The following is an 18,034-nucleotide window of genomic DNA, read 5'->3' on the forward strand; positions in this document are numbered from 1 at the left end:
GGCACCACTCCCATCCACCAGGAAGCCTACACAACCCACTGAACCTACCTTAGCCATTGGGGGCAGACACCAAAAACAGCAGGAACTACGAACCTGCAGCCTGCAAAAAGGAGACCCCAAACACAGTAAGTTAAGTAAAATGAGAATACAGAGAAATACACAGCAGATGAAGGAACAAGGTAAAAACCCACCAGACGAAAACAACTGAAGAGGAAATAGGCAGTCCACCTGAAAAAGAACTCAGAGTAATCATAGTAAAGATGAGCCAAGAGCTTGGAAATAGAATGGAGAAAATACAATAAACGTTTAACAAGGACCTAGAAGAACTAAAGAGCAAACAAACAATGATGAAGAACACAATAAATGAAATTTAAAATTCTCTGTAAGGAATCAATAGCAGAATAACTGAGGCAGAAGAACAGAAAAGTGACCTGGAAGATAAAACGGTAGAAATAACTACTGCAGAGCAGAATAAAGAAAAAAGAATAAAAAGAATTGAGGACAGTCTCAGAGACCTCTGGGACAACATTAAACACACCAACAGTAGAATTATAGGGGTCGCAGAAGACAAAGAGAAAAAGAAAGGGACTGAGAAAATATTTGAGGAGAATACAGTTGAAAACTTCCCTTATATGGGAAAGGAAATAGGCAATCAAGTCCAGGAAGCGCAGACAGTGCCATACAGGAAATATCCAAGGAGAAACATGACAAGACACATATTAATCAAACTATCAAAAATTACATACAAAGAAAAAATATTAAAAGCAGCAAGGGAAAACAACAAATGACATACAAGGGAATCCCCATAAGGTTAACAACTGACCTTTCAGCAGAAACTCTGCAAGCCAGAAGAGAGTGGCAAGACATAGTTAAAGTGATGAAAGGGAAAAACCTACAACCAAGATAATTCTACCCAGCAAGGATCTCATTCAGATTCGATGGAGAAATTAAAACCTTTACAGACAAGCCAAGGCTAAGAGAATTCAGCACCACAAAACCAGCTTTACTACAAATACTAAAGGAAATTCTCTAGATAGGAAACATAAGAGAAGGAAAAAACCTCCAATAACAACCCCAAAAGAATTAAAAAATGGGAATAGGAACATACATATCAATAACTACCTTAAATGTAAATGAATTAAATGCTCCAACCAAAGGACATAGACTGGCTGAATGGATACAAAAACAAGACCCCTATATATGCTGTCCACTAAGGAACCACTTCAGACTCATACTAGGGACACGTACAGACTGAAAGTGAGGGGATGGAAAAAGATATTCCATGCAAATGGATATCAAAAGAAAGCTGGAATAACAATTCTCAAATCAGACAAAATAGACTTTAAAATAAAGACTATTACAAGAGACAAAGAAGGACACTACATAATGATCAAGGGATCAATCCAAGAAGAAGATATAACAATTGTAAATATTTATGCACCTAAAATAGGAGCACCTCAATACATAAGGCAAATGCTAACAGCCATAGAAGGGGAAATCAACAGTAACACAATCATAGGAGGGGACTTTAACACCCCACTTTCACCAAAGGACAGATCATCCAAAATGAAAATAAATAAGGAAACACAAGCTTTAAATGACACATTAAACAAGATGGACTTAATTGATATTTACAGAACATTTCATCCATAAAGAACAGAATACACTTTCTTCTCAAGTGCTCATGGAACATTCTCCAGGATAGATCATATACTGACTTGTCACAAGTCAAGCCTTGGTAAATGTAAGAAAATTAAAATCGTATCAAGTATCTATTCTGACCATAATGCTACAAGACTAGATATCAATTACAGGAAAAAAACTGTAAAAAATACAAAAACATGGAGGCTAAACAATATGTTACTAGATAACCAAGAGATCACTGAAGAAATCGAAGAGGAAATCAAAAAATACCTAGAAACGAATGACAATGAAAACACGATGACGCAAAACCTACGGGATGCTGCAAAAGCAGTTGTAAGAGGGCAGTTTATAGCAATACAAGCCTACCTCAAGAAGAAAGAAACAACTCAAATAAACAATCTAACCTTACACTTAAAGCAAATAGGGAAAGAAGAACAAAAAAAACCCCAAAGTTAGCAGAAGGAAAGAAATCATAAAAATCAGATCAGAAATAAATGAAAAACAAATGACAGAAACAAGAGCAAAAATCAATAAAACTAAAAGCTGGTTCTTTGAGAAGAGAAACAAAATTGATAAACCATTAGCCAGACTCATCAAGAAAAAAAGGAAGAAGACTCAAATCAATAGAATTAGAAACGAAAAAGGAGAAGTAACAACAGACACTGCAGAAATACAATGGATCATGAGAGATCACTACAAGCAACTCTATGCCAATAAAATGGACAACCTGGAAGAAACACACAAATTCTTAGAAATGCACAACCTTCTGAGACTGAACCAGGAAGAAACAGAAAATATAAAGACACCAATCAGAAGCACTGAAATAGAGACCGTGATTAAAAATCTTCCAACAAACAAAAGCCCAGGACCAGATGGTTTCACAGGCGAGTTCTAGCAAACATTTAGAGAAGAGCTAACACCTATCCTTCTCAAACTCTTCCAAAATATAGCAGGGGAGAAACATTCCCAAACTCATTCTACGAGGTCACCATCACCCTGATACCAAAACCAGACAAAGATGTCACAAAGAAAGAAAACTACAGGCCAATATCACTGATGAACATAGCTGCAAAAATCCTCAACAAAATATTAGCAAACAGAATCCAACAGCACATTAAAAGGATCATACACCATGATCAAGTGGGGTTTATCCCAGGAATGAAGGCATTCTTCAATATATGCAAATCAATCAATGTGATAAACCATACTAACAAATAGAAGGAGAAAAACCATATGATCATCTCAACAGATGCAGGAAAAGCTTTCCACAAAATTCAACACCCATTTACGATAAAAACCCTCCAGAAAGTAGGCATAGAGGGAACTTGCCTCAACATAATAAAGGCCATATATGACAAACCCACAGCCAACACCATTTTCAATGGTGAAAAACTGAAACCATTTCCTCTAAGATGAGGAACAAGACAAGGTTGTTCACTCTCACCACTATTATTCAACATAGTTTTGGAAGTTCTAGCCACAGAAATCAGAGAAGAAAAAGAAATAAAAGGAATCCGAATTGGAAAAGAAGAAGTAAAGCTGTCACTGTTTGCAGATGACATGATACTATATATAGAGCATCCTAAAGATGCTACCAGAACACTACTAGAGATAATCAATGAATTTGGTTATATAGCAGGATACAAAATAAATGAACAGAAATCTCTTGCATTCCTATACACTAATAATGAAAAATCTGAAACACAAATTAAGGAAACACTCCCATTTACCACTGCAACAAAAAGAATAAAATACCTAGGAATAAACCTACCTAAGGAGACAAAAGACCTTTATGCAGAAAACAGTAAGACACTGAGGAAAGAAATTAAACATGATACAAACAGATGGAGAGATATACCATGTTCTTGGATTGGAAGAATCAACATTGTGAAAATGACAATACTACCCACAGCAATCTACAGATTCAATGCAATACCTATCCAACTACCAACGGCATTTTTCACAGAATTAGAACAAAAAATTTCACAATTTGTATGGAAACACAAAAGACCCTGAATACCCAAAGCAATCTTGAGAAAGAAAAACAGAGCTAGAGGAATTAGGCTCCCAGGCCTCAACTATATTACAAAGGTACAGTAACCAAGACAGTACGGTACTGGCACAAAAACAGAAATATACATCAATGGAACAGGAGACAAAGCCCAGAGAGAAACCCATGCACATATGGTCACCTTATTTTTCATAAAGGAGGCAAGAATATACAATGGAGAAAAGACAGCCTCTTCAATAATGGTGCTGGGAAAACTGGACAGCTACATTTAAAAGAATGAAATTAGAACACTCTCTAACACCATACACAAAAATAAACTCAAAATGGATTAAAGACCTAAATGTAAGACCAGACGCTATAAAACTCTTAGAGGAAAACATAGGCAGAATACTCTATGACATACATCACAGCAAGATATTTTTTGACCCACCTCCTAGAGAAATGGAAATAAAAACAAAAATAAACAAATGGGACCTAATGAAACTTAACAGCTTTTGCACAGCAAAGGAAACCATAAACAAGATGAAAAGACAATCCTGAGAATGGGAGAAAATATTTGCAAATGAAGAAACTGACAAAGGATTAATCTCAAAATATACAAGCAGCTCATGCAGCTCAACATCAAAAAAAACAAACAAGCCAATCCCAAAATGGGCAGAAGCCCTAAACAGACATTTATCCAAGGAAACTATACAGATTGACAACAAACCCATGAAAGCATGCTCAACATTACTAATCATTAGAGAAATGCAAATCAAAAGTGCAATGAGGTATCACCTCACATCCATCAGAATGGCCATCATCAAAAAAATCTACAAACAATAAATGCTGGAGAGGGTGTGGAGAAAAGGGAACACTCTTGTACTGTTGCTGGGAATGTAAATTGATACAGTCACTATGGAGAACAGTAGGTAGGGTCCTTAAAAAACTAAAAATAGAACTACCATACAACCCAGCGATCCCACTGCTGGGCGTATACCCTGAGAAAATCATCATTCAAAAAGAGACATGTACCACAATGTTCTTTGAAGCTCTATCTACAATAGCCAGGACATGGAAGCATCCTAAGTGTCCAGCGACAGATGAATGGATAATGAAGATGTGGCACATATATACAATGGAATATTACTCAGCTCTAAAGAGAAACGAAATTGAGTTATTCATAGTGAGGTGGATGGACCTAGAGTCTGTCATACAAAGTGAAGTAAGTCAGAAAGAGAAAAACAAATCCCATATGCTAACACATATATATGGAATCTACAAAAAGAAAAGAAAGAAAGAAAAAATCGTTCTGAAGAACCTAGGGGCAGGACAGGAATAAATACGCAGACATAGAGAATGGACTTGAGGACACGTGGAGGAGGAAGGGTAAGCTGGGACAAAGAGAGAGTGGCATGGACGTATATACACTACCAAATGTAAAATAGACAGCTAGTGGGAAGTAGCCACATAGCACAGGGAGATCAGCTCAGTGCTTTGTGACCACCTAGAGGGGTGGGATAGGGAAGCTGGGAGGGAGATGCAAGAGGGAGGAGATGTGGGGATATATGTATATGTATAGCTGATTCACTTTGTTATAAAGCAGAAACTAACACACCATTGTAAAGCAATTATACTCCAATAAAGATATTTAAAAATAATAAATAAATAAATAAAATGTGAATGACTGTTTTACATGTGATTCATCACAAAATCATAAAAGTGCAATTCTCCATTGTATATGTTTAAGAATATATTCATGATGCTAAGGTCCTCATATGACTGTGGCTTTGGTCTTGAAACATGTAGAAATTTTTTCTTGAATTTCTATCAAACACAACTACCCAGCTGCCATTAACAAGTGATGTGCAAAGTCAGACAGGGTCAACGCTTGTAGGATTAGGTAGGATTAGGGAAAATTTTCTCCATTCTGTGAAGTGTCAACGTCATTTATTGAACACCCACTAAGTGTAAAACAGGGCAGGATACTAAAATACTGAAAAAATGGACAACATATACTTTAAGTCTTCAAAGAGGTGATACTGACATTAAAACATGTGAAAATAACCAACAAAATGAAGAGTGCTATACTATCATTTTAGATAACAAATATGTGAGTTAAAATACATTTCTATGTGATCAAATATAAGCTGTCAATTATTAAGGATTGACAACTATATTTGTATTGAGGAGAACTGTATTGAAGCAGCCTATGAACTTATTAATGGTTTATTGATTGATTGACTTATACATCTTGGAAAGCAAAAATTTTCTTAAGGTCAAGTTGTAAAGGTAGGAAAGTAAAGACCATGTAGGATTTAAGATTGTGAAGAAGTTGAAAGACTTCCTAGGCAGATGAAATAGGGATATATTGGAATATAAGGAAAAGAACTTGTACTCCAGATGAGTGAATGCAGTTGGGTGAATGGATATTTGCTGTATGAAAGAAGTGGGGAGAACTACTGGAACTGGATTTTGGTGGAATAGAGTATGAGTATCTTGAATGCCAAGCTAGGGGATTGAGATTCCATCTGGCAGGCTGTTTTTGAAGGATGGCATGCTCAGGAAGCCAGGGCTGAGTAGTTCATTGCTAGTCATAGTCAGGGACTCAATCATTCAGCCTGGTTGTCTAATTTTTCTACTGCAGGAAATTCATCTGAAGAAAGGTTGGGTGGAAGACTGTGACGGGCTGAAGACCACTTATCCTTACCCTTACTACTAAAATCACTAAAATGCTAAACCTTTAATGGAACAGCCTTCTGGCTTGACTAGGAACACTACTTCACAAAGAAAGGATGAAACCAAAAGGTTTATCCAACTCAGACCTAGAAGTGGGGAGAATGGTGGGAAGGCTGCAAATAGTCAATCATTTAATACTGAATGGAGAATTAAGGACTCTAGAACTAACCTTTGGAGAAAAGTAAGAACAGAAAAGATAAGATTTGGAACACTCATTATTATTCCTGTTTTCATATAACAGGGTTTCTTGTCATCCAACTATTTGTTATCTACATCCTAATGTTAAGGTGTCTATAGATTCCAGCCCTTCTAAGTCAGCAAACTGCTCATCCTGTTTCAGAAAATTACTCACTGATGGATTCATAACATAAACATAATACCGTATAATAGAAATAAAATTCAAATCAACTTTAAAGTGAGATTCTGAATTTTAAAGATATAATATCATGAAGCCATTGTAAATAATACCAGAGATCTGCTGGGTTAAACATACAAAGCCATTGATAAATGAGGATGTGCAGTTAACAATTTAAAGAAGAGATACAATAGAAGTAAAAGAAAAAACAATTGAGTATCAAATAATTAAGAGAAGGCCTTGGAAAACTGTTGAATTTTTACCAGAATTAGCCTGTTTGAGCTGCTAACATTGAACATGCAGGGAAGGAGAGTTTACTGTCCCATAAACCAGTTTTGCTGAAATAATCACTCAAAACAAAATGTAATTCTTTTTTTTAATTGTAGCACTTGTGCTTAATTAAAATTTAACCTAAATTTTACTGGCTATAAGAGAAAATATACTGGATTCATTTATATAATAACATATTTTGACATAAATTTCAAATGAAAATTATTTTCAAATGTATTTTCAATTACTCTTCAGTCACTATTTACAGATGATTTGAAGTATATGGATTTTTTTTTTTCATGTACAAATCATCCTTGAAAAATGAGGATTCTTTTACTTGAGTAGGACTTATCTTAATCCAGAGATCAGATCTAGGTCCAACAGACAAAATTTTAAAACTTAAAATTTTCTAAGAGTAAAAGGCACTTAAAAGGTTAAAACCTCCTAACAGACCAGCATTCCGACTACAGAATCAGCTGATTTATGGGTAGTGAGCATTTTGTTATCAAAATACTCATCCACAGCTGAGTGAGCCTATAGCATGGATACATGGTAGATTTCTGTACCAGAAATTGGATGAGCTTGTGTGTGGATCTCCTTCCAAATGCTAAGATTTCAAGGGCTTAACTGAGACCAGAACAGCATTTTCCAAAGTTGCTAGAAACAAAGAGTCCTTTAAAATGTTCCACTGACAAAGGGTTGTAGAGCCAAATAAAGTTTAAAAACACTTCAGACCAAACTCTACTTAACAGTGAAATTCACAGAGCACATTATAGCTCATTCCACATCTCAAAAGTCCTCCAGTCACGAAACATGTTTAAATTTCCTGAACCCAGGATTTCTCAAGTTTATTTTACTACAAAATCCTTTTTCTTACTTTTTTTTCTTTTTTGTTGACTTCACATTCACTAATGTCCCATGGGAGCATAGGTGCTATTCAAAAATATTTAACAAACTTCAAGTGAAGGCACTAAACAATCAGAAGGCTGTCTGACTAATTAGAATGACCGTAAAACTAGTGTTCTTTGGATCACTATTTAGAGGAAAAATCTGGTTTAAAACTGAGATCTTAATTGATAATCTAATGCCATCAATCTGCTAAGTTGCCTTAATTAGTAGGGTGTTTTTTTCTTTTTTTTGGTTACAGTTGCTGGACTTAAAATGTAGCTGATATAATGTAAATCATTTCAAAAAGGTCAAATGTATGATGTCACATGTTCTCTAGCATCAAATCCATTTCACTAAGTCTAAAATAATCTCTTTCAAGAGACGCAATATTTTTTTAACCCTGGAAGGTTCGGTTCTAACTTTAAAATAACTTAAAGACAGTTTTCAAAACTAAACTAAAAATTGAAAAAATAAATAATAAGTAGAAAAGGGCAAGAGCTAAAGTAAGAGACATTTTCACTGGCCATTCAAAAAATTCTCTTCTTAAATCTGATTTTTAAAAATTAATAGAAAAGACTGGCAATTAACTTATTTTCCCTGGTGACTACTGCCTATTTGGGGTGATACAAACATTTACCTAGATAACTGTGCTTTAGGAGTAATAAGATTTATATTTTTGGTCTCTGTCCCAGTTTCTGCCACAGTTTCTAAAACCCTTGGGATTTCGTAAGTGATGAGATGATAATGGTGTCTTTTGTTATGTTAACAAGGTGATCTTTAGAAAGCACCTAAGGATGGGAGCAGGCAGCCTGTGGAGCCAACCTTGTGATTAGAGGTTGGAACTTTCGGTCCCACCCCCTTGCCCTCAGGGCAGGGAAGAGCCACTCAAGACTGAGCTCATCGCCCATGGCCAATGAGTTATTCAGACATGCCTGTGTACTGAAGCCTCCATAAACCCCCAAGGACAGGGTTCAGGGAGCTTCCCAGTTGGTGAGCACATGGAGATTTGGGGAGAGTGGGCTTCATGCTTTCTCCCCATACCTCGTCCTATACATGTTTTCTATCTGGCTGTTGCTGAGTTTTATCATGTTATAATACACCCGTTAATCTAGTTAATAGAATATTTCTGTGAGTTCTATGAGTCACTTGGGCAAATTAATTAAAGCTAATAAGAAGGGGGTCGTTGGAACCTCTGATCTGTGGTACAAGGGTCAGAAGCACAGGTGACAACATATACTTGGTGACTGGCACCTGAAGTGTGTGTGTGCATTCCTGCTGGACTGAGCCCTTCCTTCACATGTGAGATCTGATGCTATCTACAGGTAGATAGTGCCAGAATTGAGTTGAATTATAGGACACCCAGCCGTTTGAGCACTGCTACGCTCTCTCATTGGAAATGGGGTGCTCAGGACCACTTAATGCTTTCCAGGCTCTGGCTTCTGTGAATTCATGACAACAGTAACCTCTGAAACATACACATGTACGTCTGCCACAAAAAACTTCTGATAGACACATAAGAAATTAATAAAAGTTGCTAGGAAAGGGGGTAAGGGACCTAACGTTGGTTGGATGAGGGGCAAAAATATTCCAGAAGGTATTACTACTACTATTTACCTTTTGATAGTATGTGATTTTTAAATACGTGATCTCATTAGATTGTCCAACTACAAATAAACAAGATAATTATCATTTTTTTTAAAAAAGGCTGAAGAAAATGTAGTTTTATATACTTCAGAAAAAAGAAAATTGAAGGAGGATTTGATTATAGTGTTCAGTAGGCCAAGAAATGTGAATAAAGAAAGAATTACTATAAAGGGGCCAGAAAAATGATTTAGGAGACAAGACTTTAGGAGACACTTTCTGATAAGTAGAGCAGTAACTCTTGCCCATTTCCTTTGTTTTTGGCCACGAATGGTTAAAGGCTCCTGTGAGAGGGCTACAAGGGGACTAGTGTCCACATCAAGTGGATAGCTTAGATCCCGATACCAACTACTGGAAATTATCCAGGGCCCAGGAAAGAAGTACTGGTAAGCTGCAGTTGCCAGCACGGTGCTTGGTAGATGTAAATATTTGTGGGTCTGCTAAATTAACGGTAAGACTATATAATTCATAATATCTTGCACACAAACTAGATTGGTAAGTTTTCAGTGGATGACTTTATTACCATTCAGAACTCAGTTAGATGGAACAGTACTCCTCAATGATTGAGAAATCAATCTTCCTCAATCTTCACGTATCACCATCTGCAAACATTGCTCTCTCTCACAGATTACCTGCCTTCAGCTATGGATGAGACAGTGAGATGCATTCCATTCTCCTCTTCCTGGACACACAGAACAATGACCTTTTCTAACCTCCCTTGGAGCCAGGCAGAGGTCAAGTTTTTGCATTCTTGTTGAAAGGGTATGGGTCTACCACTTTCAGGCCTGGCCAGGAGATATTATGCATGATTGCCCATGTTCCCTTCTGCTGTAGTTTAGGTAGTCATGCATTTAAGACAACACCTCAAGGTGGAGGGGGCATGGGTTCCTGATTCACTACTTGAAAGCAATCTGCTAAGAATGAACCACCTAATTCACACTGGTCTCTGACAAGAGAAATAAACATTTATTAAGTTAAGACACTTGGCTTTCAGGAGTGTTTGTTAGACTACCTAGCATCAATTACCTTGAGTAATTCATTGCTAAACTGGTACACTGGTAATAACCACGGACTAGTGATGAGTCTACTTAATTCCAATCCTCTCCATTTCTCATTGCTGATTTACTCTATACTCACCAGAAATTATTTTTCATAGGACTTCTTGATGACCATGTCAGTCTAGAATTATCCATAGTACCTCTATGTCTATCTCTTCCTCCAATTCAACTTCCCAGTAGGGGGACCTGGCATTACCCCTCTGTGTAGATACAACCATGGAGGATCAGGTCCTAACGAGATCGTATCTAGAAGGGCCCTGTTCTGCAAGGTTTATGGTTTATTTTGCTATACCTTGGATTCATATGTTGGTTTAAAATTAAAAGTGACATGATTTTTGAAGGTTGAAGCTGAGTGGTTGAACCAAATTTCTATAATCAAGTTAACATATATTTTCCCCCTGAGTCTGTACTAGGTCATTTCTTAAAACTTATTTTTTCTATCCTATGAATCTATATGTTTACATAAGCATTAGCTATTATTCCCAACGTCTATGTTATGGACGGAAAATAGGATTCTTCTCGTGTCCCAACTCAAATCAAACAGTAAAGCATTGTTTACATTATACAAGGTTTACATTGCACAGGACTGTTTATATTCTACAAGGATCCTGAGGTCACGTCTACACCCAATGGGAAAAAATGTCATAATAGATTAGTAAGGACTGTAATGAAGATGGAAGGGGAAAGTGGTGGCATATGTGCTAGGCATTTATTTCCCCAACTGAGGTCATTTCCTTGTCATGTATCACAATGCTACTGTAGTTGCTCATGTGCTGCAATCCACTGCCCACCCATCCACCCATCTAACATTTTTGAGGACTTAATCTGTGCCAAGGACTCTACTCTCTGCCTGAAAGGCAAGTGAAAAATACAACCCAGGTCTTTCCTGAAGGAGCACATAAAGGAAGACTGATCTCTGAATAGTAAGTGACACAAGATAATGGCTGAATGGGTGGTTTCTTTTATCGTGCACTTGCAGGATAGAAAGCAGAGAGAAAAACAGCTCCAAAGAGTTGGACAGTTATATTATCATTGATTTTCGAGTGATCGCCAATTAAAGGGCATGCTTAGCAGCTAGAAATGAGGACCTCATTAGATGACTACAAGAGCCAGACACTTTCCCCTAAACTCTCAGTTCCATTTTCATTTCATGAAGAGACAGCTTGGGAAGTCAGAGGTCACGCTCTTGTATGTCCACAACAGGGATGATTTAAGGCACCGGTAAGCTCCTGCTGAGCTGCCACCTAAGGTCATACGACTGTGAATCATGGCGGGATATAATGACTTGGGCAACATTCTTTCCTGCAAATACGTACAAGATGGATGATGAATAGTATTGAAGTATAATATATGGTGCCGATCATGAATTTAAATTCCCTCAGAAATGGAGGAGAAATAATTAGCAAAGGGCATTCTTGACTGCGTTGAGCAGCAATGCCTCTCTGACTCCTGAGACACTCATTTTCAGCAGTCAGGCCACAAGATGTGTCTTCAATTTCTGCAAAATCTAGTTCTAGCTATATTTTGGGAACTAATGGGAACATGATCTTAATGGATGTCTCATGTTTCTCATGCAGTGTGGCTGTGGAATTTTATGGGATGGAGTCAACAAAAAAGACAGGTCCTTTTTTACAGCATTCTTTATATCTGTTCAATCTTGTCACTACCATCGTGTCCTACTAAAAGGACGTTTCAGGGACTGTGTGAGGCCTGGTACAGTGCATTTTTATAGTCAGAGTGGGTCAGCGGATGGAGAATCACATGAGAGAAAACAAGAGGATGAGGTGCTATTCCTGGCTCCAGCTTCACCTCAGATAATGACCTTGGCAGAAGCACTTAACCTCACTTTGAATCTTTGAACCTCAGTTTTCTCATCTGTGAAATGAGGAAAGAACATCTGCCCCTTTGCTCCCTCTCAGGATTCTTGGAGGATTAAACAGATCAGGGCTATAACCTGAACTACGGTGACCCCATGAGGAAAAATGTTAGACATCACTTAACTATATAATATTCTTTTTAATCATTACTAATTTCCAAAGGTGAAGAAAACCTTGTTAAAAAAAATATGTAAGCTGATTGTTTTTCTGGAAACAAAATAAAGGCTCAACTAGCAACCCTGCATTAAAAAAGAGAACCTGAAATGCACATTCCAAATCTACTTCGAGACAGAAAGACCCCCAAATTCCTTCCAGTTTCCTAAGATTTTTCCACTATAATTTTTTTTCATTATTGTCTTCTTCATAAAACGTTAGTTATATTTTGGGGTTTTGCTATTGCATAGTTTAGCATATATAAGGAAATCGTCTTTCCAATTCACTAATAAAAAAGGGAGTACAGGAGAGAAGAAGGAAGAGAGGGAAGGAGGAAGGAATAAACAGAGAACAAACCCACGTGGCTAGAAGAAACTGACCTGAGAAGACAAAACAATTCATAATTTAAAATACTATATAATACAAATGAAGTTAAAGATGTGTTTGCCCAGAAGAGGACTGACTTGAAGTAAACTGATATGATTTTCTGGATAACACCCTGTATTTCCCTGCTTTAGTGAAACAGTCAGTCATAGAAGAGCTCTATCTACGGGGAAATTATGAAAGAAATAATCTTCATTTCTCCATGATTCTTTAAAACCAAATTGGACTTTATTCCTTCTTATGTCTCTCTCAAACTCCACTCTTCGACATAGAAAATAGCATTCTGGAATGACTTAGAATTAGAGATCAGTCAATATTTCATGATTTTAAGGTTCTTCATTATGAAAAATGTGAATTTGGGCCCAATAATCCTAATCCTAGCTTTTTCTTTAGTTCTATAGTTCTATTAGGCCATGTTGTTAGAGCGCTGTTTACACTTATTGCCAATAGTCTCTGGATTGGAGGTCAAACTGTCACTTACCTTCTTCAGCATACCCTTCAATGATTAAATGCCCCCAGGGATTTTTAAGAATCATTTTCATCTTGTAAATATTTTTAAATTGACATCTTAACTTTATAGTTGCTTCCCCTGTGAGGGAAAGAGACTAGGGTGATGGAGGGTTTTTGCTTCTTACTTTGTATTTTTTCAAGTACTTATTACTTTTTAAATTAAAATCAAGGAACCAGCACAAGAATGCTAGTAAGGTATGAGTGAGATGTAATGCTTGGTGTGCATAAGGCTTCAATAGTCCACTGTGAGAGTGCAGCCTTTTGAACAACCTCAGTGATAAGTGGGAACCACTTGTCCAAGACTATTTTATTTAAGATGCAATACTCATTTCTATTCCCTTCAATACATTTTAAGTACCCCAAGCTAGAATAATGGGGCTAGAGGTGCAAGAAGAATATTATACCAAACAGGGGCAATATAAAAAAAACATTACAATCAAATTTTCCTTATTAAAAATATAAGTCAAAAACCTAAATACACTATTATTCCACAGAGTTTTAGGGTATATTAAAATCACTGTGATAGGATGTTTCAAAAATTATGGTGCAATCCCCTTCTGACACCCTCATTCCTGAGTCACCACTTCAGCAGGACTGGGCTTTGGCATACTCAACCCACATGATGAGACAATAGCAAAAGAGCTTGATGGCTCAGTTGCCGAGGACTAGCCCACTAGGTTCTGAAGACAAGTGGACCAGGTGCTCCCACTGTCCAAGCCAACCACCAAACCTGTGAGTGAGGCTGTCTCAGACCAGCTCTCACTCAGCTGATCCATCAGTTGACTAAAACTGCATGAAGGAGCCCAGATAAAACCAAAAGTAAAACACTACCCAGATGAATCCAGTCCCAAATGGCCAAGTAATTGCTATTTTAAGCCACTAAGTTTTTTGTTGTTGTTGTTTTGTTTTTTATATCTTTATTGGAGTATAATTTCTTTACAGTGGTGTGTTAGTTTCTGCTTTATAACAAAGTGAATCAGTTATACATATACATATGTTCCCATATCTCTTCCCTCTTGTGTCTCCCTCCCTCCCACCCTCCCTATCCCACCCCTCTAGGTGGTCACAAAGCACCAAGCTGATCTCCCTAAGCCACTCAGTTTTGAGGTGGTTTGTAATACAGCAAAAGCTAATCTATACTATAATACAATTTGGTCAAGTGGGTTTATCCTTGAGAATGCAAGGTTGGTTCAGTATCAGCCAATCAATTCATGTGATTCACTGTATTAGTTAAACAAAAGCAGAAAATCATATCATCATTCTTTTTAGATAGAGGAGATAAAAAGCATCCCATGAGGTTCAAAATCTATTGGGTAGGGTAAATTTTATAAAACTAGATCCAAATAATAACTATCTTTCCTTGATAAAGGCTATAGACCAAAAATACATGGCACATGTATACATTAACAAAAATAATTATACTACTAATTTTTTTAAAAAATTAGCATTTCCTTTAAGGAGAGAATTGAGATAAAGATTTCTAACATTACTGGTCTATTGGAACTGACCTTTTTGGAGCTGTGTATTGAGAGAAATAGAAAGAGAGAAGGTTTAGAAGAATATAGATAAAAATGTCATATTTATAGATTGTTTTGATTATTTATGTCATTGGAAACACAGGAAAATCAATAAGCTATTAAATCTAAGAAAAGAGCTTAACATAGGGGCTGGAAAAAAATTAATACACCAAAATCAATTGTGTTCCTCCATAGCATCAATATCTAGATACAATACAAGATGAATTTACCATAGTAACAAAACCTATAGAGAGTATGGGGTTTCACCTAATAAATTATGCAGAAAATCTTCATAATGAAAACTTTATTAGAGGACACATGAGTAAAAGAAATATATATCACAGGTATGGATGAGTTGACTTACTATAATAATATAAATGTCCTTATATTAATCTATAAAATTAAATGCAACTGTAATAAAAGGCCAAGCTCGTCTGTTTTTTTTTTTTGAGGGACAGCATAAAAAAGTGATTCTAAAATGTATCTGGGGGACTTCCCTGGTGGCGCAGTGGTTGAGAATCCGCCTGCCAATGGAGGGAACATGGGTTCAATCCCTGGTCCAGGAAGATCCCACATGCCACGGAGCAACTAAGCTGGTGCACCACAACTGCTGAGCCTGCACTCTAGAGCCCACGAGCCACAACTGCTGAAGCCCACGAGCCTGGAGCCTGTGCTCCTCAACAAGGGAAGACACTGCAATGACAAGCCTGTGCACCACAACAAAGAGTAGCCTCCTGCCCCACCCCTCGCTGCAACTAGACAAAGCTCACATGCAGCAATGAAGACCCAATGCAGCCAAAAAAAAAGAAAAAAAAAGAGCAGATTGCTCTATCTTCTATAAAAAAAATTAAAATAAAATAAAATAAAATGTATCTGGAAGAATAAAGTTCTCCATACAGCTAAGGTAGTTTTGAAAAATAAGCTCAAAATGGAGAATGTGCCCTATACATTAAGATATATTGGGAAGTCATGATAGATAAGAACTGTGTGATGCCCTTGGAAGAAATGGCAAACAAGAAAACAAATCAAACAGGTGGCCTAGAAATAGAGCTACATACAGATAGGAAGTTGGCACATGAAAGAGATGGAATCATAGTCCAATGGAGGAAGTTGAATTACAGCTTTTGGGGAAACAGTCTCATTTTCAAAAGAGATATGAGACTGGATCTTAACCTAGTGATATCACTTATGTTGTACCCAGTCCTATATAGCTCACCTAATCTTCATAAAAAAATCCACAAGGCATAAACTATTATCCTCATTTTACAGGTGGAAAAACTGAAGTATGAGAGATAAAATGACTAGCCTAAAAAGTACATGGTGGAGCTGGAACTTAAACCCCACAGAAATCATTCTATTAACCATTATGTTATATAATTCCACCTAATGTACAAAACTAAAATACAATAGTTTTAATATCTAAATGTGAAATATAAAATCTAGAGAGAATAAAAGAAATTGCAAGGTAATATATTTGTGATTTCAGGGTAAGAGATGAAATAGATCTTTGAAAAATAAAGAAGCATACATTGTATGAAGCAAAAGTGATGAATTTAACTATATATTAAAATTATAAATTTATTAATACAAAAAATCTGATTTAAAAAAATGGGCAGAAGAGCTGAATAGACATTTTTCCAAAGAAAACATACAGATGGCCAACAGGCACATGAAAAGATGCTCAACATCACTAGCCATCAGGGAAATGAAAATCAAAACCACAATGAGAGATCACCTCACACATGTCAGAATGGCTATCATAAAAAAGAACAAAAATAACAAGCCTTGGCGAGGATGTGGAGAAAAGGGAACCCTGGTACACTGTTGGTGGGAATGTTAACTGATGTAGCCACTAGAGGGGTGGCATAGGGAGAGTGGGAGGGAGATACAAGAAGAAGAAGATATGGGGACATATGTATATGTATAGCTGACTCATTTTGTTATAAAGCAGAAACTAACACACCATTGTAAAGCAATTATACTCCAATAAAGATGTTAATAAAAACAAAAACAAAACAGAACTACCATATAATCCAGTAATTCCACTCCTGGGTATATATCTGAAGAAAACAGAAACACTGATTTGAAAAGATGCATGCACCCACATCCAGTGTTTATAACAGCATTGTTTACAATAGCCAAGATATGGAAGCAACCTAAGTGTCCATCAACAGATAAATGAATAAAGAATACGTGCCATATATACACAATGGAACACTGCTCAGCCATAAAAAATGATTAAATTGTGTCATTTGCAACAACATAGATGGACCTGGAGGGTATTATGCTTAGTGAAATAAGTCAGACAAAGACAAATACTGTAATGATATCACTTATAAGTAGAATCAAAAAATAAGACAAATGAATGGATACAACAAAACAGAAAGAGATTCACAGATATAGAAAACAATCTAGTGGTTACCAGTGGGGAGAGGGAAGCGAAAGGGGCAAGATACAGGCTGGGAATTAGGAAGTGCAGACAACTATGTATAAAATAAATGAGATACAAGGATATATTGTAGGGCATGGGGAATATAGCCAATATTTTATAGTAACTTTCAATGGAGCATAATCTATAAAAATATTGAATCACCATGTTGTACACCTGAAATTAACATAATATTGTAAATCAATTATACTTTAATAAAAAATTAGAATTTTATGTACAATAAAGGATACCAAAGTCAGACTGAAAAACAGTTGATGGGTAGAAGACATATACATTATCTAAAACCCAACAAAGGACTCAACATCTGAATACAAAAACTTCTACATCTCTAAAGACACAGAATACTCAATAGAAAGATGAGCAAAGGTCATGATAGGCAATTCATAGAATGGAAAACATGAATAGCAAGAAAGCATATGAAGACCTAACTTTTCTAGAATCAGAGCAATGCAGAATTAAAACACCTTACTTCATATGAATCCACACATGCCAAATTTCCAGAAGTTAAAGTGCAAATTATGCTGTGGAGCAACTCCGCCTGCGCGCCACAACTACTGAG

General features: G+C 36.6%; 1 protein-coding gene across 2 annotated transcripts in view; it reads right to left on the reverse strand.

Annotated features, from left to right (window-relative positions):
* Positions 1 to 18,034, reverse strand: part of LOC309960011 (UDP-N-acetylglucosamine--peptide N-acetylglucosaminyltransferase 110 kDa subunit-like) — a 235,545-nt gene that overhangs the window by 180,084 nt on the left and 37,427 nt on the right. The window lies entirely within an intron of this gene.

This window comes from Leucopleurus acutus (assembly GCF_964270905.1).
Source record: "Leucopleurus acutus genome assembly, chromosome: 3".
Classification (NCBI taxonomy): Eukaryota; Metazoa; Chordata; class Mammalia; order Artiodactyla; family Delphinidae; genus Leucopleurus; species Leucopleurus acutus.